This window comes from Humulus lupulus, chromosome 1 (assembly GCF_963169125.1).
Source record: "Humulus lupulus chromosome 1, drHumLupu1.1, whole genome shotgun sequence".
In the NCBI taxonomy this organism is placed as follows: domain Eukaryota; kingdom Viridiplantae; phylum Streptophyta; class Magnoliopsida; order Rosales; family Cannabaceae; genus Humulus; species Humulus lupulus.
This window is the reverse complement of record NC_084793.1, coordinates 129,518,328-129,546,276: the sequence shown is the minus strand read 5'-3', so window position 1 is coordinate 129,546,276 and position 27,949 is coordinate 129,518,328. Positions and strand designations below refer to the sequence as shown.

General features: G+C 38.2%; 1 pseudogene; it reads right to left on the bottom strand.

Annotated features, from left to right (window-relative positions):
* Positions 1-13,670: 13,670 nt before the first annotated feature.
* Positions 13,671-14,866, bottom strand: LOC133797782 (2-hydroxyisoflavanone dehydratase-like; annotated as a pseudogene).
* Positions 14,867-27,949: the final 13,083 nt, after the last annotated feature.

Genomic DNA, 27,949 nt, shown 5'->3' with positions numbered 1-27,949 from the left:
GTGAATTAATTAATTGTGATAACGTTGAGCATGAAAAATATGAATTATGTGTTAAATCTAAAATGGTTATGAAATATTTTCCTAGTGTTGAAAGAAACTCTAAGTTGTTAGATTTGATACATAATGATTTATGTGAACTTAATGGAATGTTGACTAGAGGAGGAAATATATATTTTATTACTTTCATTGATGATTGCTCTAAATTCACATATGTATATTTGCTTAAAAATAAAGATGAAGCATTTGACGTGTTTAAAGTGTATAAAGCGGAAGTTGAAAATTAACTTGAAAGGAAAATAAATATACTTAGAAGTGATAGTGGCGGTGAATATTTTTCAAATGAATTTAACTTGTTTTGTGAAGAACATGGAATAATTCATGAATGTACAGCCTCTTATACTCCACAACAAAATGGTATAGCGGAATGAAAAAATAGAACATTTATTGAGATGATTAATGATATGCTATTACACTCTAAATTGAATTTTAGTTTGTGGGGTGAAGCCTTGCTATCCGCTTGCCATATTTTGAATCGTATTCCCATGAAGAAAAATAATATATATCCATATGAGTTATGGAAAGGAAAGAAACCAAACATTGGTTATCTTAAAGTGTGGGGGTGTCTTGCTTATTGCAAGAGAACCGATCCAAAAAGGACCAAGTTGGGTCCCAGAGCTATAAGATGTGAATTTGTGGGTTATGCCCAAAATAGCAAAGCTTATAGATTATTAGACTTGGAATCTAATATAATAATTGAATCTAGAGAGGTTGAGTTCTTTGAGAACATGTCATGCGATGACAACAAGTTAGAAGCAACTCAAACTAGAGAACCTCAAGAGGAGACTCCTAGAATAGTTCGTGAGCAACCTCAATTGCCAAGAAGGAGCCAAAGACTAAAAAATTTGGGATCAAGTGAGACGTGTTCTCCAATAGATACACTATACCTTGTTGAATGTGATAATGAGGAAGTTACTTGGAAACATCCAATAGTAGTTCAAATAGAAGATGATCCCAAAACCTTCAAGAAAGCAATGTCCTCAAGGGACTCCATTTTTTGGAAAGAGGCAATTAATGATGAAATAAATTCAATTATGTCAAACCACACTTGGGAATTGGTTGACCTTCCAAAGGGGTCCAAACCAATTGGGTGAAAATGGGTATTTAGAAAGAAATAACATACCGATGGCACCATACAAACCTTCAAGGCTAGGCTAGTAGCCAAAGGATTCAAACAAAGAGAGGAATAGATTACTTTGACACATATGCACCAGTAGCAAGAACTACTTCTATAAGGTTGTTGGTTGCCTTATCATCTATATACAACCTTTATGTTCACCAAATGGATGTCAAAATGACATTTCTAAATGGGGGTCTCAAGGAGGAGGTCTAGATAGAACAACCGAAAGGTTTTGTTCTCCAAGGAAATGAACATAAAGTGTGTAGACTTTTCAAATCATTATATGGTTTGAAACAAGCTCCAAAACAATGGCATGAGAAGTTTGATAAAATCATTGTTTCTAATGGATTTAGACACAACAATGCGGACAAGTGCTTATATTCTAAGACTTGTGGTGACTTTTTCATACTTGTGTGTTTTTGTGTAGATGATATATTGATCTTGAGTAATGACATGAAATGAATAATAGATACGAAGAGGTTTCTATCTTCTAACTTTAAAATGAAAGACCTTGGAGATGTGGATATCATTCTAGGTATCAAAGTTAGAAGAAATAGCGGGGCTTTTGTGTTGAGTTAAACCCACTATGTTGAGAAAGTTCTTGACAAATTTAGTCATCTCAAAATCAATGAGGCACATACACCATTTGATTCAAACATGAAGTTTGAAAAGAATGAAAGAATATTGGTGTCTCAATTGGAATATGCAAGTGCAATAGGTAGCCTAATGTACGCCGCTCATTGCACAAGAGCGGATATTGCATATGCAGTTAGTAAACTTAGTAGGTTTACTAGCAATCAAAGTATCAAGCATTGGAAAAGCTATTGAGAGAATACTTGGTTATCTTAAGAGTGCCAAAGAGTATAGTCTTCACTATACAAACTTTCCAAAGAAACTTGAAGGATATTTCGATGCTAGTTGGATATCAGGAATTGGAGATAATCTCTCCACCAAGAAGCAAATGTGTATATCACATCCACCATGGAAGCGGAGTTTATTTCTTTAGCGGCAACCGACAAAGAGGCCGAGTGACTTAGGAATCTCAAGATGGATATTCCTTTAACTTCGGATATGGTATCAACAATTTCAATACATTGTGATAGTCAATATGCACTTGCTAGAGCATATAATAGTGTGTACAATGGAAAGTCTAGACATATTAGTCTAAGACATGAATATGTGAGACAATTGATTCAAGGTGGAATCATATCGATCTCATATGTTAAGACAAGTGAAAACTTAGCGGATCAATTTACAAAACCTCTTGTGAGAAGGTTAGTAAGTTCTACTTCAAAAGGGATGGGATTGAAACTCCTAGAACAATAGATTCACCAATGATGGAAACCCAACTCTCAACTTGTACAAATCAAGGGAAAGCGTTTAATGGGTAACAATAAGTCATTGATAAGTGAATAGTTTCAACACTAAAATTTATGATGAGTTCCATCCGAGCATCTATAAAAGGTAGCAAAGATGATGTAAGAACTTCACCTATGTGGACTTAGAGGTGGTGTTGCCTCTCATGGGAGTTGGAGTTTCTCAAGTTCATGAAGATATGAGCACATTGCCATGATAGTGCTAAGCGAGAAAGTGGGAAAACAAAATATGTGGTGAAGGTGTGTGAGGTATCACTGGTGTTATCATATGGAACACTTGGTTCAAGCTGTAAGCTACTAATGTTTTCGATAAAACTTTGTGGGATTTTCACTAAGATAAAGTTCAAACCGAAAGACACTTTATTTTATGCACCAAAATTGTTTAAGCTAGAGAATGTGGCTTGTATTTAACCAAGTGGAGGATTTTTATGATTGGTTAAATACAAATAATAAGTGTTAAAATATAAGCAAGGTATAAACACTTAGTAAAATTCACTTAATGAAGATATGAATTTGAGTTTCAATTGTAGGCACTTATAAAATGCAAATTTGGGCCCAGAGTGATACATGAGAGTATCTAAGGGTTCCAAAAAGGTTTGGTGGCATTTGGAGCATTTTGGGACCTTTGGAAGTGTCCAAAGTTAGATAGGGTGGTGATATGTCGCCACCCAAGAGGCGGACATTGCCTAAAAGCTAGGGTTTCCAGAAACCGTAACCGGCGATGCATCGCTTGCATGCAAGCGACACATTGCTTGCTGTATTACGTGAAATATCATAAATGCTCTAAATGACGTGTTTTTCAAGTCTAATTCTATTGGTTAGACATAATGAAGGTGCCTACTCTATATACGGGTTAAAACAGTGAATTAGAAGGCTTGACCACTTTCTCCAATCTCTCTCTACCCCCCTCTCTCTCTCTAGCTCCAAGAATCTCTAAGTTTTCTCCAAGAACTCTCCATGAAAGTGCTTGAATTTAAGAGTTGAAGGCTTGCTCAATCTCAATCCTCATTTCCTCAAGAGAATGCCTCAAACATCAATGGTGGCTGGGAAATAGAGTATTAGGATAGCATTATTCAACGTGTATAATCCTTGGTTTGTGTTTGGTTTGCTCAAAGTGGTGATCTTGCCTAGGGCTTGAAGCTTCATCAAAGTTGAAGAACATCATTGTTCTACTTGGGTCTACATGTTCTTTCTCAATATTTTTTAAGACTCTGTCAATCCAAATTTTGTGTAGATTCTATTTCTTGTGGTGGTGTTATCTCACTGTCCCCCAACAGGCCATTGTAGGCGATCAGGTTTCCTTAGTCGGATACATGGGATTTTCTATCCTTTGTTCACCTTTGGTGTGAAATTCATGAGAGAACATCCATTTTTCGAGGATTTATAGTTTATACTCATAGGCGAACAAAAAAATTGCATTTGGGGGCTAAAGGCAAACAAGTTTTCTTATTGTAGGCTCTATCATCATTGCATATCTTCTGTTCGCGTTTGTTATGCATAAGAGGGCAAACATACAACTTTTTTGAGGTGTACAAGCTTCATTTTGATACCCAGTGCGATTAGGGTTCCAAATATTTTATTATCACTCTAAATAGCTTGACCGAGTCGCTGCCAAAGGTGGATTTTTCCTTGAACCGTCGTGATTGCTCCGCCTTGTCAATTGGAATCGCTGGATTTTTAATTTTAGCATTGTGCCCTAATTTGAATGCAATTAAGTGAAATTATTTTCCATATGGATCTGCGATTTTTCTTGGACTAATCTGGTATTTGTTTACGGTTAGCAATGGATCCGTTGATGGCTTAGGTACAAACAACCATGTGGATTGATCTAGCCTTTGAAAACACCAAATTGTTGACACTATTTTTGTGTAACTTGAGAACATAAGAGCATTTCTTCAAGAATAAAGATATGATAAAATACATAACACCATATTCTATAGTGCTTCGACCCAATAAAGATGACCTATGTCCACTTAGTCACTTTTATTGATATTTAAGTTTGAAGAACTATAGTTTTCGGCGAACTTGCATTGTCGGTTGTTCTACAATCCTCTTTCACTTTTACATTACATAAGGACTATTTATACAAGAATGGGATTTTGACATTATGAATTGCCTCCCCTATTTTTTTCCCATCTCCTTTTATTTATAGTGAGGAGTTTAGGGTTACATTTAAATCATGGGCCTAAGCTATTGGGCTTGACCCATAATAATACATTACAACATTATAATAACACAAATGTAGTTGTATTTTGATAAATGGCAACTCTGTCACTCTTCACTAATTCTGTTAGCACAAGTAGCATGTCTTGAACGAACAAACATAGACCAATCATGATGCACGAACACATGTCTCTGTTAGTGAATCATAACCTTCTTGAGTGAACAGGAATAGAAGAATGTGGCAACAACCAAACTCCATCTGTTAATGCTTGGTAATTTTATTTGTGAGAACAAGAATGTGACTAGTTCTATTCACCTTCCCTTCAATTGATATAGCTAGCAGGTTCAAAAGTTCTTTCTTGACACGTCATCATGCCCAAAAAATGGGTATAACAATGTGCAATAAAAACATTGTCAAAAATAATTCTATCATGAATGAAAACACTTTGCGAACAAAAAATAATACTACAAAAAATAGGTTTAAGACGATTTACTGAAACTCTAGATTTCACCTTATACAAAGTAGAGCAGAGACTAATATGCCAAAAATCTTTAAGAAAGCAAGCATGTGCTTATTTAGGTATTAGAACTAAAAGAGTAGAATTTATTGTAGAAATATCAACCCCATCATTAAGGAAAGCTAGAACAACATTTGTTACATCTTTACCCAAAATACCCTAGTTTTTCTTTTATATAAAAATAAGCATTAAATCCATCAATTCCTGAGGCTTTATCACCATACAGTTGAAAAAGAGCCTTCTTACCTCATCAACAGAGAAAGTACTATTCAAAATACTAGATTAATCTTTAGAAATTCTACTAGTAATACTTGAAAGAAGATAAGAAACATCATCATTATTAACACCTTGAGAAGTTAAAAAGAGAAGAGAAGAAATTAGAAAATGCATTACTAATATCAGCAAAAGAAGAAACACTAGAACCATCTTCTAAAGGTAAAGTCCTAATAATATTAACTTTACTCCCTATGAAAAGCCTTTCTATGAAAAAATCTTGTATTTTTATAACTAGCATTAAGCCAATTAACTCTAGATCTATGATTCCAATATAATTCTTCTATATAAAGAAGAGCATCCAATTAAGTTTGAACATGCTTAATGTTAGTTAAAACATGGGAAGTAAAAGGAATATTTGTAATGCCCTGGATAACCAAGACTGTTACACTGTGTATTTGAAATAGTGCAAGACTTGCTAATCAAGTCATTTGAATAAAAATGTGATCCTAAGGTCAACCATTAGGTTAGGGTTAAAAGATTTTGAACATAAACGGTTAATTTTCATTAGAACAAATGTTTAATACATGGGATCCCAAAAACAGGGTATAAGTGACAATTTACAACTCTCAAAATTTTTATACATCCAAAAGCCACTCTAATGGCAAAATACAAAATTTAAGGCTCTGTCCCTGTACTTTCCCTTGACCGTGACGGACGAGCAGCTGACAATGTACATCTCGTCCCCAGAGCTCTCCAATTCATGGCTGGTTCATCTTCCCTTTTCCTTTACCTGCACCACGTAGCACCCATGAGCCAAGGCCCAGCAAGAAAACCATAACAACAAGCACATAAAGCAACAGTTAAATATAATCAATTTTAACTCAAACAGTTCAATCAGTTAGCAGAATTCAAATATAAAACCAAACATTGGTAAACACTTCATCTCAAATACATATCAAAGTTAATTATGCAAATGCTTAGGGTTGGCACGCTTAGGCCGAGCCCTTTGTTTATCTGGCTGACCCCGGCTCGCTTAGGCCGAGCTGCATTCAGTACGCTTATCATCAGCCCCAGCACCCTTAGGCTATTCATTCTTAGATGTCATATCAATAGTACAATCACACAGTACATGCATTCAATTATTGGGAACCACAATCCCGTTCACAGCCACAAGGGTGCAGTCTTCTTACCTCGAATCCCAAACGAAGAATACAGAACGGTCTCCAGCACGATCCTCAGTCCCGAGCTTTGACGATAAACCTAGTCACAGCATCAATGGAAATCATCAACTCTAAATCCAAATAAATACTTAGAAAACAATAGCTAGCCTCCGAGACCTTGATTTCTACTAAACCAGGTAGTAGAAATCGTCTCGAGCGCTTAGGTTTGAATCCATGGGCCTCCCCGAGCCTTAAACCCCATTTTCTCTTAATTCCCCATTTAGGGTCACGACTTGCCCTTGAGGGTCGTGGCCTGCCCCTTGGACAAAGGCTCATTCCTCATCGACGAGGGTACACGGGCCATGACTTGCCCTCCTCCGAGTCGCGGCGCACCTGGCGAACAGAGGCTACCAGCCTCAAAATTCATGCGAGCCGCGATGCCTGAAGAACAGAGCTGCGACCCGAGCCCTTAAACCCAGAAAAATTACCTTTTTTTCAGCATTTTCCCATGAGTCCAACCCCAAATTTTCATCTCAATCTAGCAACCAAACCAGAATTTAAGCCCAGAATTCCCATCCCTTTGGTCTAAACATTATACCCAACTAATAACCAATTCTTACTTTTATTCAACACTCCAATTCAACCCAAAACTAGCCAACAAAACTAAGCCTCATGCAAACTCAAATCTTAACATGGTTCAACAAAATTTTCAACATGCTCATTACGAATTTCTTACCTCAATTGCAGCTTAGACCCTCAGCAATACTCTGACCAATTCCAACTTAGTATCCTCCAAACTCCCAGCTTAATTTCCCAGCTTAGTCTCCTTCAATTCTCCAAGTTTCATCCAAGTTCTAGAGAGAGTGAGAGAGAGAACGTGTAGGAGGTGGGGGAGAGAATCTTGGTTTATTTCCTAAGTCTTCTGATGTAGAGTCCAAGAATTTTACTTAGCTAGTTAGATAGTAGTAGTAGTAGTAATAGCTAGTAGTAAGTTATAGTATGTTTATTACTGTGGATTTTGGTTCAAGCCGGGACTTAGTTGAACACTCGTAGCAACACTTATAGATTTTATAAGTTTAACCTATAGTTTAAGAATATTAATTATAACATAAGGTTTGATTAATATAGATGATTATAAAGATGTTATTTATTATACTATAAGATTTAGATAGAACTAATAAGATAATGACATTTGTCGTGTGCATGTTTATTAAGGAATTAAGCATTTTTTATGAATAGTTTTATAAGAGAAATATTTGAAAACCCCAGAATCTGCCAGCAGCTTTAAAAACGTTATATGACTCAGTCAAAGCTGTTTACCCAATTCAAATTAAGCTGAAAAAGTGCAATTACGTGTATAATATTTCAGCGTATGCCAATATATCGCAGCTCTAGGGGCGATATATCGCCACACGGGGAATACAAAAAACACGTAACTTCACACAAACGCATCGTCGAGCCTCGGGATATAGGCCCAGGCGATATATCGGCCCTAGGGAAAGTTTTTCAAACGATTTTGAAACTAAGCTCAATTCAACACTCAACCTCTTAGCAAGCCTCTGAACCTTTTGACCGAGTCTTAAGCCTATGTTGAACGAATATTCAAATGTTTTTCAATTAAATATTCATTATTTTATTCAAGCTAAAAGAAGATCTTTTCATTCGTTGAATTCTATAAATAGGACCTAGTACCCAGCCATTATGTCATTCTTCAAGCTGCTAGGTTTACTTTAGAGTGATAAAATCTTGGGTTGGGTTATAAGCTTTATCATCTTAAGCTTATTAAACACTTGGGAAGTAAGATAATAGTGTGTTTTTCAATATCAAGGTGTAGTTCGATTTTAATGCATTGAAAGGTATTCCTATTCCTAGTTCATTTCTGTATGTTTCATTAGCTTCTTATAGTTTTCTTTACTCAAATCCTAACTCGTTGTTTTCCACTCTTGGTTAGGTATTTAAGTTCTTTGAACTTAAGATTTCTTGTCGGTAAGTTTCTTCTCGGTGGTTTAGTCCTCTTGTCATCATCTCTTTTCTTTAGAATACTCACATTCTTATTGTTGGTTTTAGGAGTGTTCCAAAATCCCGTCATTGTTCTCACATCCCAGTTTTGGTAAGGAAAATAGGATAGAATTTTATATGTTTATATGTTATCTTATGTGAAGTTATGTTATGTAATGTTATATTATGTATGTTGATAGACCTTGGGCATATGACTTGTATAGCTAACAAGCCCCAATCATTTATGGGCATATGACTTGCTTAGCTAGCAAGCCCCACAAATCTATTGGGCATATGACTTGTTTAGTTAACAAGCCCCAAGTAGTATAATGGCCATTGTAGTAGTATATGACATATGTTTATAGTATATGTTTATGATATGTTTATGTATGTGTTTTATGCTTTTAGTAGATTTTCCTTGCTGGGCATTAGGCTCATTCCTTTATTTTTTTTTTATGTATGCAGGAAAGTAGTTATGGCGGTGGAAGGATTCATGGCAGCTTGGGGTTGTGTATTGAGGAAGAATGGATTCGATGGACTGTGTGAACGATCCGAGGATGACATTGTTTTCAATCTTTTTAATTATGTTTCTATGTATTTTTCCGCACTTGGTTTTGTAAACAGTTTTAATTAAGTTACAGTCATGTTTTATTTTTCAAACAATGGGATCCCATACCCCAAATTTATGAATTTCAACATTTACCTTATAGTTTTTAATAAAGTTATGAATGTTTTGTATGTATGTTTTCTTAAGAATAGTGTCTATGTATAGTAGTTTTAATGGTCCAAAGTCTTAGAATTAGTTGGGTCATTACATCTGAATATATCCTAACCCAACAAAAGATTTTTTTGCCCCTTTAAGCCTATTAGTCCTCTAATTGTCTCTAGGGATAAAATGGTCATTTTGCTCTCGGTTCCCGCCAATTCCTCAAGTGTTCCTACTATTAACCAATTAATCTTGTTGTGTCCAATTAATTACCAAATACTTATTCAATATCTAATAAATCCCCAGAATATCCTCTAAATTCCCAAAAATACCCCAGGCTCCCCCAAGCCGAGTATTTTAAACCCCACTGTGACTATTTTGCTAATCCGCTCACTAGGACCATCTCGAGCCATATACCACCAATATATCCACATAATAATGTGGTCTCAACTATATATCACATAAAATCACATTTATGCCCTTAACGGGCCAAAATTACAATTATGCCCTTATAAGCTATAAAGGGCCCACATGCATATCTAATACTCATAAACATGCATATAATATATTCAAATAATCATATTAATCATACATGTCACGTAGTCACACATTTAACCAATTAAACACAAATATAACCAATTTTTCCCTCCCGGCATGCTAATTAAGGCACTAAGCTCTATTAGCAATTTTGGGTCATTACAATATTTGCCTATAACCCAGCTAACTCAACTTGAAATTGTTTTATTCGAATATTAAAAGAATGGAAATTAGAATTATTCAAAGACTTAAGAGAAGAGACACAAGAACCTTGTTTAGATAAAAAAATTATTAATTGGATTAGAACTGGAAGATTGATTATTATAACTATCCCAATTGTCGTTACCAAGATTGTAGAAAGAAGGCATAATAAACCAATGATTTTCAAACATAAAGACCAAGCCTTCCATCAATAACAGAGTCATCAATTAGGACTAGGTTTAGCGCATGATGATCAGAGCCATAAAATCCTAAATGAAATAGCACCATGAAGGGGAAATGATCACACCATTTACTATTAGCTATACACCAATCTAATCTTTCAAGTATTATTATTAGTCCAACTGTATTTAGGTCCTACATATGGTAAAGGAAAAAGAGAAATTTATTATTAAATTATTCGTCGTGTTAGGATTGGTTAAAATACAAAGTTCAAGTATTTTTACACAAGCTATGTGTAAAACACTAGATGGTTTCACATAGTGAAGATGTGAAATTTGAGCTTTTGGGTCCAAAGTTATACATTGAGGTATCTAAAGATGCCTAAAAAGTTTAGGAGCATTTGGAGGTGTTTAAGGTCATTTTTTTTAGAATTTTGACCTGCCTAGGTGGCAACGCTAGAAGTTGCATCGCCGAAAACTCTAGGATTTTGGTGATGCCCAGCAGGCGACGCATCGCCTGCACCTATAGACAGGCAACACGTTGCTTTATGTGTCCTTACAGACACGTGTTTTAATCTCTAAATGATGTGTTTAAAAGCTCTAATACTATTGGTTAGACTTAATGATAGTGCATATACTTTAAAAGAGTTCTCATAGAGTTTTGATAGACTTGATCACTCTCTAACCTCCCTCTCTCTCTCTCTCTCTCTTTCTCTCTCTAGATCATAAGTTTTCTCCAAGAAATTCATAAAGAAAGTGTTAGTCTTTGTGAATTTCAAGGCTTGTTCAATCCTAATTCCCTTTCCTACTATAGAAAGCCTCAAGCATCCATTAAGAGCTAGAAAATAGAGAATTTGGACAACAATACTCCTTGTGTATAAGCCTTGATTTGATTCTCATCAAAGAAGAAGAAGTTTCAAGTGGTGTTCTAACAAGGGTTTGAAGCTTGCAAGAAGATCCAAGAGTATTTTCTATGACTAGAGTTTGCATTTCTCCATCTCAATTTTTTAGTGGACTCTGCCAAGTAAATTATGTGTAGATTCTTATTATTGCGGTGGTGTGATATGACTCTCTCCCAACACATAGTATTTTGAGAAGGCCTAGAATTACTACATTTATTACAAGAGTATAAATATGCATTAAAATCCCCTAAAATTAACCAAGGCAAAAGAGGACCAACGTCATATAATTTAGATAATAACGACCAAGTAAAAGAGTGATTATTAACTAAAGGAGAGCTGTAAAAACTAGTAAAATGCATGTTATATTATAAAAAAAGTTGCAAAATAGTCTATGTGATCAAAAGAATAACTCAAAATACTAATATTTACATATTTAGTCCACAAAAGTACTAATCCTCCCCTTAAATTTCATATAGGCACTTCAAAACCATTCTCAAAATGTAGCACGTTCTTAAGCTCATTTAAAGAACCATAAGTAAGCCTATTTTCTAAGATAAACAAAAGAAAAGGTTTATGTTGCTTAACAAAGAGGGAGAGCTGCCAGCCTGAGGTTGTTTAGCAACACCCGCTTGTTCAACATCAAAAAGAGAAGAAACATTAGCTTCATCACGACTGATTTTACCAAAAAAAAATCATATAAAGTGGGTGAGTCCATATCGTCCTTTAAGGCCATATGAGGACTCAAAGAAACATATTCAAAACCTCTTCCAGACTACAACTCTAACCTTAGGTTTTATCATTATAAAACTCATTGAGAGAAACTAACTGATTAATAGGAAAATTTGAATATATTGAAGAGAAATGGAGAGAAAGAGCCAAAAGAAAAGCCCCAATACGAAAGAAAAAAAAAACAAAATAATAAATGCAACTAGACCATGTATCTCATATAAGTAAATACAAGGATAAAAAACAAGGAAAGAGATTTGATTTACCACCACAAAACAAGGTTTCGACAAACGAAAAACCTAGATGGGTACCTATTCAGAGAAATGGGACCATGCCCTATCGAACTTTCCATAGCAGATTGTTTGTTTTTCATAGTTCTGATAAGATTTTGTCCATCTCCCAGCCATCGTCTTCGTTCGCAAAGCCTGTATCGTCATCGTTTGTGAAGCCCGTGCCATCACCTTTTGTGAAGCCCATTGCCATCCATGGAGTCTAGAGGAAAAATGTTGTGGGTTGTCGGTTCTTGCAAGAAATTTTAGCTTTTGAATTTAAGGAAATTAGCGTTTCAATTCAGTTTAGGAAATTAGGGTTATGTTATCCAATAAATTAGCATTGGTGACGTGGCCAGTAATCTCTGGACACGTGGCTGACATCAGGAAGCGTCTGCTAGAGCATCAACCAGAAGACACCGTAGAAGCAGGGAAAGCCCGTCTTACCCGCGACCAGTCTGGTCGATGGTTCCGTGTACAAGGCAACATTTATGGGAAGATCTTTATGAATCCCGAATTTATCTCATAAAATCTTCTGGGTATCCGATTATTCAGGAAAGAATATCTGTAACAATCTTTTGTAACCCTCCTTGAGCCTATAAATAGCAAGAGATAGCTCAAAGGAGGGGACTTTTGGCTTTTGAATCATTCGAAACTATAGTAATTCGCCAAGTAAACTTGTATTGTTCTTCAGAGGTTAGTGAAACTCATTGAACCCTGGTTCTTTGATCACCCTTCTGATTCTTATATCAATATCAGTCTAAGTGGACGCAGGTCATTACCAGATCTTGGGGCCGAACCACTATAAATTGTTGTGTTTTCTTTACTTTTGTCATTACGTTCTTCTCTATACATTCGTTCATATCAATCACGTTTCGACTCCGTGTCAGTTGGCCAAATCTTGGGTCAACAGGTTGAATTTCAAATCTAGATGTAGAAGAATTTAACTTTTTTTTTTCTTTTTAATTTAGCGATTTCAGATCTAGATGAAGAGAGATTAGGGACTGGGTTTTTGTTGGTTTTAATTTAGCGTTTTAGATCTAATTTTTTTAATTAATTAAATTTATTTTAAAAATAATTTTTAAATAATAATTTAACATGTGGGCCAATAGTGTGTTGCCTTGTGTGTCATTGTTGGCATTTAACGGATTTAGCTAACACTCAACCGCCAAAATGGCTCAAGTGTAACAAAAATGTAACGATAAGAGGTTTTGCCACTAAATTTTTTTATTGGGAGTATATGTGCAACAAACCAAAAGATTAAGGAGTCCAGCCACAAATAACCCTTAAATGTATGTAATTATGTAATTTAATCTATGAGGCAATGTAAGTTCTCACATTGATTTATATCTAAGAATTTCCCTAGCTATATATTCATATAGATAAAACATTAATTATACCACTTTAATCATTGACAATTAGCCTTAACATTTTCGTTGTATTCTATTCGGCTATTAGGAAAATACAAAGGCTCACTCACAGGAATTACGCTGGTAACTGGTCCCAAATGGGAAATTAAGCTACACGTTATAAGAGGCATGAAACTTTTAAGAGTGGTTTACCATTATTATTCAATACTAAAATAAAAAAACATGTAAAATGACATACTCTTTGGTTTCTTGGATAAAGATATTTCCTCAAAAACAATATATGAAAGCATTATGAATCCATATTATTATAATATAGATATTTATATTTATTGATTTCTATATTAGAAAATCATTAATTTGTTTCTGTGGAGATTAAATATGAGCCTGTGCCTGATTCAATATAGAAGCTGTCCTCTTCATCATAGCATGGGCCTTCTCACTTGATGGGTTAAACAAATGAAAGACATGATCTTCGTCTGCGGTCTCCACAATCTCGACCACCCCACTCCACCTACTCTTCTTTAATGCCTCGTAGTAAGTCCAACCTCTTTTCCTCAAAAAATCCTTCTCCGCTACGAAAATTAGCACTCTCTCGCATCCCAGCCTCCCCAGGTTCGGATCCGAACTCGGGTTCACTCTCGCGTCATCCACCCCATCACACGTCGGGAAAATTATCTCAAGCAATTTGTCCGGCTTGTCGTTCCCGAAAAACGGGTGAAACAACACCATCCCCATAATTCTCGGCCCACTAAGCCCATCAACGCCAGCCCGAAGCACCGCGCTATGGGCCAGAGTCGAACCCGCACTGTCCCCACCTAAGAAAACTTTCTGCAAATCAGCGTGCTGGTTAATCCACGATTCGGGCCCGTTACCCACGGAATGGGCTGCGGCCCACTTGAAGGCTTCCCAGGCGTCATCGAAGGCGGTCGGGAGGGGTACTCCGGCGCCCTCCGGTAGTGGACAGATAAAACGACGACGTTTGCTTGTTCGGCCAGTGAAGAGACATATTGACTATAAGGAGGAGAGAAAGGAGATCCGATACAGAAAGCACCGCCGTGGTAGTAAATGAGGAAGGGGAGTTTCTGGGTCGGGTCAGATATTTTGGGGATGAAAATTCTAGCAGAGACTCCGGTTGCGGGGGAGATGACGACATCCTTAGATCGGACACCGGTTTCGGAGTCGGGTGAGGGAGGGAAAACAGGGTCTCCGAAGAATCGATCTATGGTGCCATCTTTATAGAGTCGGAAGAAAGGGAGCTCGATGGCCACTTCTTTTGAAGCGTGGTCCATTGTATGGGTTGTTGGGAGAGGGTGTGGGTGTGGGTGATGAACAAGTGTGATGTATGTATTTATATATATACGTGTATTTATATATATATATATATGTATAAAGCATATTCGTAACCTTCTTGCTTTTATCAATAAATTTAATAATGACAGAGAAAGGATGCAGTGTTGTCCAACCTATTTTTCACCTAAAAACTGACTGACAATTGATTATGTGAGTGTGGTATAACTTCTTTAAATTATATGATATAAACTTTTTTTTTATTATTAAAAAAATGGACTAAAACTCCGTACTTAAACAATTATGCTCTTAAAATGTTTTAAATGGCTATTTTTATTAAAGTGTTTATACATATTTCTTTACGTTATGTTTTGTGAAATTATCTATTTAGATTTTATATTTTGATAAATTATTTTTTTAATTTTGTGTTTTATAAAATAGTTTAAATAAAACATTAAACTCAATTTTAGTCAAAATTATCTAAGCTAAAATCATAAATAATTCACTAAACTAATAATTCAGAACAAAAATAAAATAATTCAATCTAATAACTGTGTTGTTATGTTCAATTTTTTCTTCATCAAAATTGACTTTAGAGGTTTATTTGAACTATTTTACAAAATACATGATCAAAAACTTTTTTTGTCAAAACACAAAATCAATACAGGTAATAAAACAAAATACAATATTAAAAAATGTATAAACCTTCAAAAAAATAAGAAGTGTTAAATTCAAAATACATTGATGACAAATTTGGTGTTTTCTTTCTATTCATTTTGTGTGTATTGACTCTAATACAAATTTGATTCCTATAAAATCATATACATATAAATTTGATAAATGTGTTTTAAAAAAAATTAATGAAATAATTTTATTCCTTCTGAAATTATTTGGATTCTAAATGGGAAATTTCATGTTATATGCATAATAATTTAGTGAAATTTTTTAATACTATTTCAAATATATGATCATTTCAATTTTTTAGACAAAAATACCCTTAACATTCAAATACACATTTTCTCTCTCAATCCAAACTTTCTTTCTCTAACATCTCTTATTCTCTCACTCTCTCTAACATTCTAATCTTGTAAATCTCGAAAAAAAAATTACCAAAATTAAAAAAAAAATCATCTAAAACCGACATTTAGTAAAAAAATAGGAATCTCCAAAGTTTTCGTCAAATTTCAGTGCAAAGCATCAAAATTGCATCGAAAAAGTATCGTTTTGGATAAAAATCAAGTTATCATGATTGCATCGAAACATCATCGATGTACCATCGATTTTGCATCAAAATACCATCGATTTGGCATCGAAACACCATCGATTTTGCATCGAAAAGTCATCGTTTTGGCCAAAAAACAAATTTTTATGATTGTATCGCAAGAGCATCGAAATACCATCGATTTTCCATCAAAACATCATCGATGTACAATCGATTTTGCATCGAAATACCATCGATTTTGCATCGAAACACCATCGATATTGCATTGAAAAAACATCGTTTTGGCAACAAAAAAAAAATCAAGTTTTTATGATTGCATCGAAAGAGCATCGAAAGAGCATCGAAACACCATCAATTTTGCATCGAAAAAGCATCGTTTTGGCCAAAAATCAAGTTTTCATGATTGCATGGTAACAACATCGATACACCATTGATTTTGCATCGAAACATCATCGATGCAGCATCGATTTTGCATCGAAACACTATCGATTTTGCATCGAAAAAGTATCGTTTTGGCGAAAAATAACTTTTCATGTTTGCATCGCAAGAACATCGAAACACCATCGATTTTGCATCGAAAAACCATTGTTTTTGCCAAAAATATGTTTCATGATTACATCACAAGAGCATCGAAATTGCATCAATTTTGCATCATTTTGATGCAATTTAGATGCTTTTTTGATGGTGTTTCGATGCAATTTTGATGCAAAATCGATGGTGTTTTGATGCTCTTGTGATGCAATCATAAAAACTTGTTTTTTTTTGCCAAAACGATGACTTTTCGATACAAAATCGATGGTATTTCGATGCCAAAATCGATGGTATTTCGATGCAAAATCAATGGTACATCGATAATGTTTCGATGCAATCATGAAAACTTGATTTTTATCCAAAGAGATGCTTTTCCTGTAACGCCCGGCTAATTAGGGTCCATTACCAAGTGTGTTTAAAACCAGTGCTGGACTTGCTAAACAAGTCATTTGGACTAAACATGTGATTAAGCCACTAAAGGATTAGGTGTTAAAACTTTTGATCAACTCATAAGCATTTTCATTAAGATAAAAAAAAATGTTCTTTACATGGGATCCCAAAAACATCATTTAAAAGGTTAATTACAATACTCAGGTTACATAATAAGCCGACCTAGGCGGCAAAAGCTAGGTTTAACCCAAGTTCCCCTGAGCATCTCGGCTGTGGTGGTCGAGCGGACTGCATATGTACATACCACTGCTAATGTCCTCCGACTCATGGCTGGTTGAGCTTCTCTTTACCTTTACCTGCACCAAAAATCACCTGCGAGCCACAAGACTCAACAAGAAAATGTAATCAACAGCTCATAGAATAAAATGACTATCAAACAGTAATAACTGAAACTAGTGCGTTCATAAAACCAGACTGGAGACCATAGAGTCACACAAGTGCATGTTGCACTTTCTTTCAAATTGTTGGCATCCGAGCCAGCCAAGTGCATGTCGCACTCCCAGGGTGGCCCAACCATGGTGGCCTGCACTCCACGTGCATTATGCCCATCTTAGCTTATAAACTAAGTTCTTTAAGTCCTTGACTTATAAGTCGAGCCACCACGTGCCTCCAACTTATAAGTTGAAGCCTTGGGACTCTCAACTTATAAGGCAAGTCTCCCAGAGTCCAACATATCCTCAACTAATAAGATGATCCCCACTTAACACCCTAATAACCCTCTAGTTTATAAACCAAGCTTCACAGTCATAACAGACAGTCACATGTTTCATATAGCATACTTATCAACAATCACAATGCATTATAATACATTCACATAGCAGTCATAAGCATAATCATAATTATGCACATTACAATGTACCAAATCAGATATTCACAAACATAATTATAATCATGTTCATCAACAAAGTCCAAGCTGTATTCATCTCCACACTCATCACCTTGACTAAGCTCTAATCATGCATTCACATAACAGGTGCAGTTTTCTTACCTTCGGTTCGTATGCGAGTTACCAACGACGGCCCTTTGAGTACGATCCCCGATTCAAGCCCTTAGCATAAACCTAGTCACAACTGTAATAAGGAAGTTCCATCAACAACAGGTAAATAAAAGCTTCCAGATCAAATTTTAGCCTTCGGGACATCGAATTCAACTTATCAAGGAAGTAGAATCGATCCCGAGCCCAAATGGTTAAGTTCCCAATCTAAAAATCCCATTAAGGCCAATTTTCCCCTTAAGGGTCGCGGCCCCTGACACCCGAGCCGCGGTCCGCCCCTACCACCGAGCCCTGCTGGCTCAAAATTCCCTTCGCAGGCCGCGACTCACCATAAAAGAGCTACGGCTCAGCCCCACGAACCCATAAATTTCTGGGTTTTTCTTCAACCGAATCCAGCCAAAAACTTATCCAATTTCATCCCACTCCTCCAATTCAATTCCCACAATTTATATATTCATTCTCACCAATCAAACCTAACCAATTATCATAGTAAAGCACATCAAACTTCCCAAACCCAATATCCCAATTATCAAACATGCATGAACACCATAACTCTAAATATACCAACTGAACTAACATGATATCCTTCAATTCTGAATCCTTACCTCAGTTATATGACTCCAGTTGTAATAACTCCCAACAATTCCCTGATTTCAAGATTTCCCTCCAAGCAAAATCCTTCAAGTTGATCAAAATCACCAAAGCTCCAAGAGAGAAAGTGTAGAACGTGAGAGAGAAAGGGAGAGCTGCTGCATTTCTTTCCTTTAATTCTCCAACCTTCTGATAATTACCCAACCATTTATATCCTAAACTGAATGGTTATGACTATATTGCCCCTTGCCCTTAGCCTATTCAACAAGTGTTCACAAGAGCAATTTTGTCCTTTGCCTCAAATCCCTCTATCCACAATTTACATCCTATAATTCCCGCCATTTCCAATATTCTCACTCAGTTACCAATAAATTCCCATTACCCACTAATTCCCGATAACGTACTAAATTACTAAAATACCCCTAAGCTCACCGTGAGCCGGATATTAAGACCCCATTGTGATTTTTCCGCTAGCTTGCTCATCGGAATCGCCTCTCATTGAGTAACCCAAATATATCCACATAATAATGTGGTCTCAAACACACAAACACATTTTGCATTTATACCCCAAATGTAACGACCCGAATTTGCTAATCATGCTTAGGGCCTTGATTAGTGTGCCGGGAGGGCAATAAGTGGTTTAATATGCTTATATGTGAATTTATGTGTATATATGATTATGATGCATGTTTAATTGAGTTAAATGTGCATGTGGGCCCCATCTGGATATTGGGGGCATAAGTATGATAAATGTTGTATATGTGTGATATGTCTGTACAGCACGATCCGAGACAGTCCTAGGGAGCGGTTAGCCAGAGAGTCACAGCGGGGTTGAGATTTGGACTCGGGGCGAGTCGAGGGGTAATTTGGGTATTAGATTAGTTATGGGATTATCGGGACATAGAAATAAATATTTGGAGATGTATTTGAGGATAGAATGTCTAGGCGGGAATATTTGGGAAATTTACCATTTTGCCCTCGGGGACGTTTTGGTACCCCGAGCCTTGAGGTAACCATATAGACTTAAGCTGAATAAAACAAAATAGAGGAATAGCTTAGAAACTTAAGAAACCGACATTAGCCTATTCCTCCCAATTGAAGTTAGCTTCTATCTCTTTCTCTCCTTCATTCTCTAAGGCTTTCAAAGGGAATTCTTGGTGCAAGCTAGCTTAAGCAAGGGATTCAGCTGTGATAACTTGGGAGCTTAAGGCTTGAGGATTAAGGTTCAACTTCAGAGGTTTAACTCAGAAAGAGGTAAGCTTTTTCATGGAAGTTATGTTTAAGTTTCAGCTGTGTTTCCAAGCTTTGCATGTGGGTAGAATCTAAGCTGTTTTTGGGTATTCTAGTTGAATTTTTGGAGCAGATTTCTGTTGGGTTTTAGTGTTGATATTGAGCTGGAATGATGGTGTTATTATCTAGGATTGTTAGCTTGGTTTTGGTGAGAATTGGCTTGAGGAAAGGTTTGGAAAATGGTGTAAAAATCTGGGTTCGATGTGGAGCGCCGCGGCCCGCGTGCGCGCGCGGCCATGGGAGGCCAAGAGATTCATGCGCGCTGCGGCCCGTGTGGGGGTCAGTGAGGTGCTAGCCTCTGTTTCGAGGCTAGCCGCGGCTCTTGTGGGTGGGGCCGCGGCCCTTAGTGCTAGTTTGAGTTTTTAGGGTATTTTAGGCTTGGGAACTCAAGGGGTAAAGCTCGGGATGGATTTTATCACCCGGATTGATAGAATTCAAGGTCCCGGGGGTTGGGGTTATGACTCGAAGATATTTATTGAATTAGAATTTGATGGATGGACGTTGGTAATGGGTTGTGACTAGGTTTTCGGCGAGGCTCACGTTAAAGGACTGTGCTCGGGGCATTGGTGCTCAGAAAGCTTGGAACTCAGGTAAGAAAACCCCTGTTTCCATAGAGCTTGTGGGCAGGACTGAGCCCAATGTGTTGAATGGAAATGATATGCAGGGCCAAGCCCAATATGCTAGAACTGCAGAGCGTAGCTCTTTATCTATTTATGCTTGAATTCTGTACTTGTTGTTATATCATGTATGATATTATGTGAGTGATCGGGAAGAGCCGGGAATGGTGTAGACCGAGAATGGCGAGGGGCCGGGAACGGCGTCAGGCACGTTGAGTGCAAGGCCGAGAACGGCAAGGGGCCAGGAGCAGCGTTGAGCACATGGGGTTCGAGTTGCCAGGGCGAGTCCCTAAAAGGATACCTGGGATATCCTCACGGTATGGTCCGCGAACCCAGGGCTTGGTAAATGCCTGGGACGGCTAGGCCGTATGTGTTTAGCCATTGGTGGCCTGTATTTATGCTTGACTTATGTGTTGCATATGTTATTTGCTTGTGGGTTTTCTTGCTGGGCTTCGTCTCACAGATGCTCTGTGATGCAGGTAAGGGTAAAGAGAAGATCAACCAACCTTGAGTACAGCAGGCGTGAGGCGGCGTGTACATGTTCGGCCAGCCTGGCTGCCACGGCCAGTGGTTTTGGGAGATGCTTGTAAATGAACTTGAATTTTGTCGTTTGGCTGACTTAGTACAGTTTTCATGTTGCAAATATTTCTAAACTATATTTTGGGATCCCAGGTGTCAAACTTTTATGATTTACTATGAAAGATTACTAATTCTAATGTTTTTCCTCTATTTACGGCTTAATTACACTGTTTAACCTAAAACCTCGATTAGCGAGTTGAAAGCACATTTTAAAACTCACTCAGTAACGACTCTAAGGCAGTAGGGCGTTACACCAAACGGGTCAAATTACTAAAATACCCCTCTTATAAAAAATGGCCCATATACACATATTAATATCTCTAACATGCAAGCATGATTATATGATAATATAATTCACATAATAACTCAATTATTACCTCCCGGCCCCCTAATCCAAGCACTAAGCCACATTATGAAATTTGGGATGTTACAACTATCCCCTCCTTATAGGAATTTCGTCATCGAAATTTTTCCTGAACAACTCGGGATACTGGTCCCGCATAGTTGACTCCAATTCCCAGGTCGCCTCCTCGACCTTGCTGTTCCTCCACAATACCTTCACTAAAGGTATAACTTTATTCCTCAGGACCCTATCCTTCTTGCTAATATCTAGACTGGCTGCAGCTCCAGATCTTCATAACTCAACACATGAGTCTCGTCAGAAACATACTTCTATAGCATCGAGATATGAAACACGTTGTGCACACTCGACAACGCCGAAGGTAATGCCAACCGATAGGCTACCTGACCAATCCTTTCCAGAATCTCAAATGGTCCTACAAATCTAGGGCTCAACTTGACCTTTTTGCCAAATCTTCTCACCCCCTTGAACAGTGAGACTCTAAGAAAGACATAGTCTCCCACTTAGAACTCCACGTTCCTATGCTTTGGATTCACATAACTCCTATGTCTACTCTGCGATGCAAGCATCCAAGCTCTGATCTTTTCTATAGCTTCATTGGTCTTCTGAACTACCTCAAGACCCAAGTATCTGCGCTCACCCAACTCATCCCAATGAATAGGTGATATGCACTTTCTACCATACAACATCTCATAAGGAGTCACTCCTATGGTCGCCTGATAGCTGTTGTTGTAGGAAAACTTTATCAGGGGTAAATACTTACTCCAAGACCCCTCAAAATCCAGTACACATGCTCTCAGCATGTCCTCCAGTATCTGGATAGTCCTCTCAGACTGACCATCGGTCTGAGGATGATACGTTGTACTGAACTTTAGTTGCGTTCCCATTTCCTTCTGCAATCTTCCCAGAACTTGGAAGTAAAAGTAGGATCTCAATCTGACACGATCGACCTCGAAGCTCCATGAAGACGTACTATCTCTTTAACATAGAGATCTGCATACTGGTCAACGGTATAGGTTGTCCTCACTGGTAGAAAGTGAGCTGATTTAGTATATCTGTCTACTATCACCCATACTGAATCATGCTGACCCACTGTCTTAGGCAATCCCACCACAAAGTCCATTGTGATGTCTTCCCACTTCCATTCTGGAATGTCTAAGGGTTGTAATAATCCTGCAGGTCTTTGATGTTCAGCTTTGATCTGCTGACACGTCATACACTTGGCTACATATTCAGTTACATCACCCTTCATCCCTGGCCACCAATACAAAGTTCTTAAGTCCTGATACATCTTGGTGGTGCCGAGATGCAAGGAATACGGGGTGGTATGAGATTCATCCAGAATCTCTCGTCTAATAACAGTGTCCATCGGAACACAAATCTGACCCTTGTATCTTAGCAGGCCCATATCAGATATAGAATAGTCCCTAGCTACTCCAGCTTGAACATCCTCTCTAACCTTCACCAACTATGGCTCTTGTAACTAACTCTCCTTTATCCTGTTTAGGAGAGTAGACTGCAGGGTAATGTTGGCTAACTGGCCCACTACTAACTCAATTCCTGCTCTGGTCATATCCTCTGCTAACTCCTTGGATATCTGTCTCACACTGTACAACTGCCCTGGACCTCTCCGACTTAGGGCATCAGCCACCACATTAGCTTTCCCTGGATGATAAAGAATATCACAATCATAGTCTTTCACCAGTTCCAACCAACGCCTCTGTCTCATATTCAAATCCTTCTGTGTAAAGAAGTACTTAAGGCTCTTATGGTCTGTATATATCTCACACTTCTCTCCATAAAGACAATGCCTTCATACCTTCAATGCAAAAACCACTGCTGCCAACTCCAAATCATGGGTTGGGTATCTCTGCTCATAATCCTTTAACTGTCGTGATGCATAGGCAATCACCTTCTCTACCTGCATAAGGACATAGCCTAGCCCCTGCCTCAAGGCATCACAGTAAACCATAAACTTCTCCTATCCAGTCAGAAGACTCAAGACTGGAGCGGTAATCAAACACCGCTTCAACTCCTGAAAGTTATTCTCACATTTATCTGACCATGTAAACTTTTGGTTCTTACGCGTTAATTCTGTCAATGGGGATGATATTCTGGAAAAACCCTTCCACGAATTTCCTGTAATAGCCTGCCAACCCAAGGAAGCTTCTAATCTCTGAGGCATTCCTTGGCCTTGGCCAATTCTTAACAGCTTCAATCTTAGATGGGTCTACCTTGATCCCATCTCTACTAACGATATGACCCAAGAATGTCACCTACGGTAACCAGAACTCACACTTCTTAAACTTCGCAAATAACTCGTGTTCTCTCAGTCTCTGCAAGACCAACCTGAGGTGTTGCATATGCTCCTCCTTTGACTGTGAATAAATCAAGATATCATCTATGAAGACGATCGCAAACTGGTCTAGATAGTCCTTGAACACTCTGTTAATTAGGTCCATAAAAGTTGTCGGGGCGTTAGTCAAACCAAATGACATAACAAGAAACTCATAGTGCCCATATCTAGTACATAAAGCTGTCTTGGGTATGTCTTCATCCTTAATTCTCAACTGGTGATAACCAAACCGAAGATCTATCTTTGAGAATACCATTTTACCTTGCAGTTGATCAAATAAGTCATCTATCCTTGGTAGAGGATACTTGTTCTTGATGGCCAACTTATTCAGTTCTCTATAGTCTATACACATCCTTAGCGAACCATCCTTCTTCTTTACAAATAACACCGGTGCACCCCATGGTGAGAAACTGGATCTAATAAAACCCAGATCCAACAACTCCTGTAACTGTACCTTGAGTTCCCTCAACTCAGCTGGGGCCATTTTGTAAGGTGCCCTAGACACTGGCTCTGTCCCTGGTGCCAGCTCAATAACAAAATCAATCTCTCTGTGCGGCGGCAATCCCGGTAGATCTTCTGGAAACACATCCAGGAACTCACAGACCAACCTAGTCTCTGATGGTCCCACTAGCATGACCTGCATGGTATCCACCACACTGGCTAGGAATCCTATGCAGCCCTTTTGTAATAAGTCTCTAGCCCTTAATATTGAAATCATAGGCATTTGGGGTCCATGCACAGTGCCAACAAATACAAAAGGTTCCTCACCCTCAGGTTCAAAAATTACCATCTTCTTCTTACAATCAATGGTTGCTCCATATCTAGTTAACCAGTCCATTCCCAAAATCATGTCAAAATCGGACATGGCTAACTCTATCAAGTCAACCGATAGTTCCTTACCATCTACCATCACTAGTAAAGACCTAACCCACCTCCTGGAAACCACCAACTCCCCAGTGGGTAATAATGTCCCAAATCCCACAACATAAAACTCACAGGGCCTACACAAACTATCAACAATCCTACTAGATACATAAGATTGCGTAGCACCATAATCAATCAACACAGAATAAGATATGCCAGCACTAGAAAGCTGACCTGTGACCACTGAAGGCCTAGCCTCAGCCTCAGCTTGTGTCAATGCAAATACTCGTGCCAGAGTCGAGCTATCTGGCTTCTTAAGTTCTTCTTTCTTCAGTCTTGGGCAATCCTTCTTAAGATGCCCCACAAGCCCACATACAAAACAGGCCTTCGCCCGACACTCACCCATATGGCGTCTCCTACACCTGGCACATTCCAGATATGTCTTCTAGTTCTCATTGCCGCCCTGGCAGCCCATCTGCGCACCTTGTGGCCTCCTAACAGGTCTAGGAGCCAAATTGGTATCCGAGGTCTTCCTTTTCTGATCGCTGGGGCCTCCTCCCCTACTGAATCCTGAGAAGGGAGGTCCCATCCTCCTCATATCCCTCTTGACTGCGTTATCACGCCAGATCTTATTCTCAGCACCCTCTGCAGTAAGGGCTCTTTCCACTACCTGAGCATATGTCGTCACTCTAGGTACAGTGGTAATTCTGACATCCCGGGCTATCATAGGTTGTAGCCCCTGAAGGAATCTTTCCTTCCTTGTCCCATCAATGGGTACCAAGTCTGGAGCGAACTTGGCTAATCTGTCGAATTTCAGGGCATACTCAGTCACTGACATATTCCCTTGCAAAAGTTTACTAAATTCCTCGGCCTTTGCAGCTTTAACGGCCTCATTGTAATACTTTTCATTGAAGAGGGTTTTAAACTCTTCCCAACCCATTGTGGTTACGTTTAGAGTTTGGGACACCACCTCCCACCAGATTCGGGCATCCTCCCAAAACATGTACGTGGCACAGGCCACCCTTTCATTGCCCACAACTCTCATGAAGTCCAAGATGGACGTAATCATGGCCATCCAATGCTCTGCCTTGAGTGGATCTGCGCCACCCTCGAATACCGGAGGGTGTTGCTTCCTGAACTGCTCATATACCAATTCCCAGCGGTTCTCCAACTCTATCTGCTGCTATACGACCGGTACTAAAACAGCAGATGGGGCCCCAGATGTAACGTTCCCAGCTGGAACCTGCTGTTGCCTCAATCATAGTATCTCTTCATTCTGTCTCTGTAGTTGAGCTTGCAAGTCTGCAAGCACCTGATGCTAGTTCTTAGGGGCTGATGGAGGGTTCTGACCCTGATCATTACTTTCGGCCTGATTCCCAGCGCTGGCTAGCTCATTAGATTGCCCTGGAAGCATACTTCCAAGTCTATCTGCAATCAATGACTCATTTTATCACGCAGTAATAACAATATCTCACATCAACCCACGGTTCAAAACCGATCTAATAAGCATCCACATGCATTGACAATGCTAATAAGCATCCCAATAATTCATATACAATAATCATGCTAATAAGCAGAGAAATTCATGGTATCACTTAAACAAGATGCTAATAAGCATATTCTTTGGCAAGCATAACTACTTAACAATGCTATTAAACATTTTCCTTGAGAAAACTATGGCGCTAATAAGCATCCTATAGCATTTACAAATATCTTTCGTGCTAATAAACACATTACAACCTATATACAGTAGTCAAGGGCCATGCCCTATCAGAATTACTCATGCTTCTTATTTAAACTAGCAGATAACACACACATAATTCATTTAAGCAAATATACACATAACTATGTTAATAGTTACCCAACCCTGAGTCGAGCTTGTCAGAAGCAGTGAATGTACATGCCCAGTCCAACATCAGGAACCCTTAAACCTTGGCTGCTCTGATACCAAGTTGTAACGCCCTGCTAATTAGGGTCCATTACCAAGTGTGTTTAAAACCAGTGCTGGACTTGCTAAACAAGTCATTTGGACTAAATATGTGATTAAGCCACTAAAGGTTTAGGTATTACAACTTTTGATCAACTCATAAGCATTTTCATTAAGATAAAAAAAAAAAAGTTCTTTACATGGGATCCCAAAAACATCATTTAAAAGGTTAATTACAATACTCAGGTTACATAATAAGCCGACCTAGGCGGAAAAAGCTGGGTTTAACCCTAGTTCCCCTGAGCATCTCGGCCGTGGTGGTCGAGCGGACTGCATATGTACATAACACTGCTATTGCCCTCCGAATCATGGCTGGTTGAGCTTCTCTTTACCTTTACCTGCACCAAAAATCACCTGCGAGCCACAAGACTCAGCAAGAAAATGTAATCAATAGTTCATAGAATAAAATGACTATCAAACAGTAATAACTGAAACTAGTGCATTCATAAAACCAGACTGGAGACCATAGAGTCACACAAGTGCATGTTGCACTTTCTTTCAAATTGTTGGCATCCGAACCAGTCAAGTGCATGTCGCACTCCCAGGGTGGCCAAGCCATGGTGACCTGCACTCCACGTGCATTATGCCCATCTTAGCTTATAAACTAATTTCCTTTAAGTCCTTGACTTATAAGTCAAGCCACCACGTGCCTCCAACTTATAAGTTGAAGCCTTGGGACTCTCAACTTATAAGGCGAGTCTCCCAGAGTCCAACATATCCTCAACTAATAAGTTGATCCCCACTTAACACCCTAATAATCCTCTAGTTTATAAACCAAGCTTCACAGTCATAACAGACAGTCACATGTGTCATATAGAATACTTATGAACAATCACAATGCATTATAATACATTCACATAACAGTCATAAGCATAATCATAATTATGCACATTACAATGTACCTAATAAGATATTCACAAACATAATTATAATCATGTTCATCAACAAAGTCTAAGCTGTATTCATATCCACACTCATCACCTTGACTAAGCTCTAATCATGCATTCACATAACAGGTACAGTTTTCTTACCTTCGCTCCGTATACGAGTTACCAATGACGACCCTTTGAGTACGATCCCCAATTCAAGCCCTTAGCGTAAACCTAGTCACAATCGTAATAAGGAAGTTCCACCAACAGCATGTAAATAAAAGCTTCCAGATCAAATCTTAGCCTCTGGGACATCGAATTCCACTTATCAAGGAAGTAGAATCGATCCCGAGCCCAAACGGTTAAGTTCCCAATCTAAAAATCCCATTAAGGCCAATTTTACCTTAAGGGTCACGGCCCCTGACACCCGAGTCGCAGCCCACCTCTAATTCC